This window comes from Carlito syrichta, unplaced genomic scaffold (genome assembly GCF_000164805.1).
Source record: "Carlito syrichta isolate Samal-C Ts95f unplaced genomic scaffold, Tarsius_syrichta-2.0.1 Scaffold304609, whole genome shotgun sequence".
Taxonomy (NCBI): Eukaryota; Metazoa; Chordata; class Mammalia; order Primates; family Tarsiidae; genus Carlito; species Carlito syrichta.
This window is the reverse complement of record NW_007248705.1, coordinates 167,756-173,141: the sequence shown is the minus strand read 5'-3', so window position 1 is coordinate 173,141 and position 5,386 is coordinate 167,756.

Below are 5,386 nucleotides of genomic sequence, written 5' to 3'. Positions count from 1 at the left end.
AGAGGTTAATCCTAAGGATGAAGGGTTAAAGGCAAAAGACCTCTTTATTTTCTAAGTTTACAAGCAACCATATTATTATTTTTTTCTCATCTTCCAATTTTTCAAATTCCTACTTAGAGTTTAAGTTCTTAAATACAGCATTTATAAGCTTGTGACTGAAGCAAAACAGAACGACTTAAGCGAGATTCTCCTTTTCTTCCTGCTAAATAATATTTATTTCTTTCTGCACTTCTTTCCTTACTCTTACTCAAGTCAGAGATAGTGAGCATATAAAAAAAACTGGAAGGGAATTATATGGAGCAAACTAATCCAACTTATTTCTAAATCCTGACTTTTTAATCTTTAGACTCTTATGCAAGTGATTTGGCATCTTATCTAGAAGAATAAGATACATTCCATACAGACCTGCTTTCAGATCTCACATGTCTGAAAATTACCACATTTATTCATTAAATCAACAACTCCAGGAATAAGGGTATAAAGATAGAAGAGGACCCTCCAAAGCACTTATCTTTATACCAAAGAAAGCAACACAGACAACCTTAGGCAATTACACATAAATATTTATACAGTTAAGCATATAAATTCACCACTGACCATAAATTTTGACCATAAAAATTTCAAATAAAGTTTTATGAGCATATTGAAACAGCTTCCATGAAGACAGTTCCATATCATAAGTCAAACACTCATTCAACAACAAGAAACATATCTGGTATGAAATATTTAGCATTCATGCAGACAATTATAGAATTAAAGTATCATAATGTAGGATAAGTACAACAAACTACAATGACAGAACAACTCTGGCACAAGGTCAGAAAAAAAGAACCAAATAATCTTAAATTTGGAAAAACTATTAAAGACAAATTAATCCAACCACACTTTTAATGACAGAGGCCCCTTGTCAATAGGTTATCCAGGTTATGCTCAAACTTCTCAAGTTTTCAATTCTTTCTTTGAGTAGACATGACCATAGGGATTTTCTTATATTTATCCCAAATCTTTCCAATATAGCTTCATCTAGTAGTTGTGTTTTCATTTTCAAGTCACATAGACAAAGTTTATCTCTCTTCCAGGTAAGAGTCCTGAAATAGTTGGTAGCCCCTAGCCGTTCCCCAAAGCTTTTCCTTCCTCATCCTAACCAGTCACAGTTCTGTGACTCTTCTATATCTAATGGTTTGGGTTTTTTTAGTGTCTTTTTTTTCTCAATAAAATTTTTATTTTAAATATGTGGAGTACAATTCAAGATTAGGTATACAAATGTTCATCATACAGGTACTTTTGTTGATGAGGTGTGTTCCCACCCCCACTCCCCTGGCAGTTTCCCACTACTGCCAATCCCTTTCTTACAGTGTTACAATAGTTGTTCAAGGTTCGTTTATGAGTGAGAACATGTGATACTTGGTTCTTTGTTTCTGTGATAGATCACTCAGTATCATAGTCTCTAAGTCCATTCAAGTTGCTGAGAATTTCATAATTGTGTCTTTCTTTATGGCTATGGAATATTCCATCATGTATATGTACCACATTTTTTTTATCCAGGCCTCTTTCGATGGTTGGTTCCATGTTTTTGCTATTATGAATAATGCTGCAATAAACATGTGTGTGCAGGTATCTTTTTCATAGAGTTATTTGAATTCCTCCAGGCATATCCCCAGTAGGGTGATTGCAGGGTCATATAGGAGGCTGATTTTTAGATCTTTCTTAGGAATCGCCACACTGTTTTCCACAGAGGCTATACTAGTTTATACTCCCACCAACAGTGTAGAAGTGTTCCGTTTTCGCTGTATCCTCTCCAGCATCTGTTGTTTTTTGAGTTATTGATAATGGCCATCCTGACTGGAGTTAGGTGGTATCTCAGTATGGTTTACCTAATGGTTTTAAGTGCCTCGTCTTTTTTATCCTTTCTCCTGGAGGAAGTATAATTTGATATGTTCTTGAAAGTGTGATACCTAGCACTGAATATAATCCTCTAGAAGTGAGTTGTGCAGAGCAGGGTGGAGTGATCTAACATCTCTTACACAATAGATATATTTTATTAAAATTTTAGTTTAAATTAGATTCATTTGAATAGGGAATGGGGGTGTGGGAAAAGGAGGACACCAAAGGCTTATTGCTTGCTAACTAAATGTGCATGTTTTCTATTCTTACTTTCTTTTCTCTGCCATTGTTGTTTCCACAAAGAAAACTACAATCATGAGTAGACTCCCTAGAAATGGAATGTATCAAAATATAAACACATTATTTAGAAAGACAAATATATTTCTCTTATGCTGAGCTATTAAGCTTTTGAGGAATTTTAATAGAATTTAATGGTCTATAGGAAAATAATAAAACTTTCTCATTTTTTTGTATATAAAGAGTTAATTTTTTTTTTAATTGTAGTCTCACTCTGTTGCCCAAGCTGGAGTACAGTGGCTCACTCAAGGCCACCACAGCCTTAACCTGCTGGGCCTGATCCTTCCACCTCAGTCTCCCAAGTAGCTGAAACTTCAGGTGCACGCCACCATGCCCAGCTAATTATTTTTTTGATTTATCGTAGAGACAAGGTCTCACCAAGTTGCCCAGGCTGGTCTCAAACCCATGGGCTCAGGTAATCCTCTCACCTCAGCCTCCCAAAGTGCTGGGATTACAGGCATGAGCCACTGTGCCCAGTTTGTTTGCTAAACATTTAAATGTAAAACATAACTACTGAAATGAAAAGAATTGATTCATGTTTACATCAATAATGTAAAACTAAACTGAAATAAATAACTTAGGGGACCTCTGTTTATTGTTGAAAACAAAAAAAAAAAGCCAACCAAATTGCTCATTGTCGCTTATTTTTCAATGATGACATAAATTCAGCCCAAGAGGCATCTTATAAAATCAATTGTATATGCATATATACATACACATATTATATACATATACATATACATGTATTACATGGAAATGGATGACTGGAGATATATATACATATGTTAGGATATATACATATATACATAAATACTTTCCAGTAGTGTTTTAGAAATTGATACTAATGCAAGTTGTGTAAAAATACAGAAGTGAGTTTTGTCTCACTTATATTTCTTCTTCTCGCTAGACACTTTGCCCTATAGATCTCTGAGTATTTTTCTTTACTTATTAGGTCACAGTTTTGCTATTATTGAGACCAACCTCTACCTATATCTATATCTCTATCTATACTTTTATTCCCTTCAGGATATGGTTGGTAATCATTTACTTAGTGTCTACTAACATTAAAATCATTGAAGAAGCTGAAATTATTTTAGTCCAGAGTTAAATAGCAGAAAAAACTCCATAACCCAATTTCTAGGCTTCTACCTCCCGCAGTGCTGATACCACATGGGTAGTACTTCATACACATGAAAAAGGAGGAGGTGAACAGTGATGGGAGCAGCCCAGCAACACACTCAATAATTCACTCTGCAACCTGAATGGAGTCTCTGTGAATAAGAAAGAAAAAAACTGGCTGGGCGCAGTGGTTCATTTTGTAATCCCAGCACTTTGGGAGACAAAGGCAAGCAGATAGCCTGATCTCAGGGGGGTTCGAGACCAGCCTGGGTAACTTTGTGAGACCTCATCTCTACAATAAATCACAAAAAACAAAAACAAAAAAAAAACTAGCCAGGCATGGTGTCTCTACAATAAATTATACTGTAGTTCCTGTAATCCCAGTGTTTTGGAAGGCTGAGGCAGAAGGATCACCTAAACCCAGCAGGTCAAGGCTGCGGTGGCCATGAGCGTGCCACTGCACTCCAACCTGGGTGACAAGAGTGAGACTCCAACTCAAAAAAAAAAAAGGAAGAAAAAACAAACTAAAACAGAGAATAAGCAAATATCTTTTCTGTAATCTGAAAACACTGGGTAAATATATTTGTTTGAACTAGTAGACTCAAGTTGCTGTGATTTCTGCATTTGTCCTGTGAGATTCCTTCTTCAGCCAGATTTAATACTACAGATGTGATATTATGAGAAAATTAAAAAATATATATGGTGCCTGGCCAGAGCTCCTAAAATGTTTTTAATTCCTAAATGATAGTGGTGATAAAGGCAAATAGATCATCTTCTACTATTTGTGAAAAGAACCTTTCAACCCCATAGGAGCTTAGGTTAATAGGGTAACTTACAGAAAGCCTCTTAAAGCCCTGGTGGCCAGGGGAATCAACCATGTGATTAGAAATTTCAAACTTCAGTCCTAGGCCCCAACCTTGAGGAAGGGAGAGATACTGGAGATGACTTAATCACCAATGATTTAATCAGCCATACTGATTTGATGAGGCCTTCACAAACACCAAAAAAGACAGGTATAGAGTGCATCCAGGTTTATAAGCATGTCGAGATGCTGGGTAGTTGGCATGCCTGGAGACGGCATGGAAGCTCCTAGCTTCTTCTCTCATTCCTTGCCCTATGTATCTCTTCCATCTGGCTGTTCCTGAGTTGTATCCTTTATAATAAACTTGTAGTCTAGTAAGTAAACTATTTTCCTGAGTTCTGTGAGCCATTCTAGCAAATGATAGAACCCAAGGAGTTGGTCATGAGAACCTTCCATTTATAGCTCTTTAGTCAAAAATACAGGTGACAATTTTGATGTCTACTGTCCTCTGAAGTAGGAGGCAGTCTTGTAGGACTGAGCCCCTAATGTGTGGGATAGAAGGCTATCTCCAGGTAGAGTCAGAATTAAGTTAAATTGAAGGACACCAAGCTGGAAAAGTAACTGCTATTGGGTGAAAAAACCCTATGCTTTTGGTCACATAAGTGTTTTGTGTTGAGTTTAAGGGAAAACAGTTTGTTTTTCCTATTCAATAGATATTTAAGCAAACGGAAACATTTTTAAAACTCCTAGACAATAAAAAGGGGGAGAGAATAAGACTTTTCAGTGGAAATGATGATACAAATGTTAATTTTCCTTATCTAAAACATTCTTTCTCAACAAAGAAATAGTGTTGAATTGTATTTCATTAAATGTAATTTAATGACTGAATTTTTAAATTGGTAGAGGAGAATAATTTTTCATAAGCTAGCAATGAAACTATTTTTGTGTACCACATAGGCTAATTTTAAATAATTTGATCAATTATAATATTTTCAGCTACTTAATATGGCACTAATATTTAATATGGAATATTTATAGTTGACCAGAGTAAAATAATGGAATTTGATCCATGCATATTATCTTAGTCCAAAGTCAAGTGGTGTCTCACTGTTGAGAGTTGTATTGCTGCATCATCCCATGGAGAAAGGTGGAAGGACAATGGAGCTATAAGAGAGAAAGAGAAAAATAAGGAAAGAAAGAAAGGGGAAGGAGAGGATGGGAACCAAACTCATCCTTTCTCAGGAATTCACTCCCAAAGTGACCTACTCCCACAATACAACATTA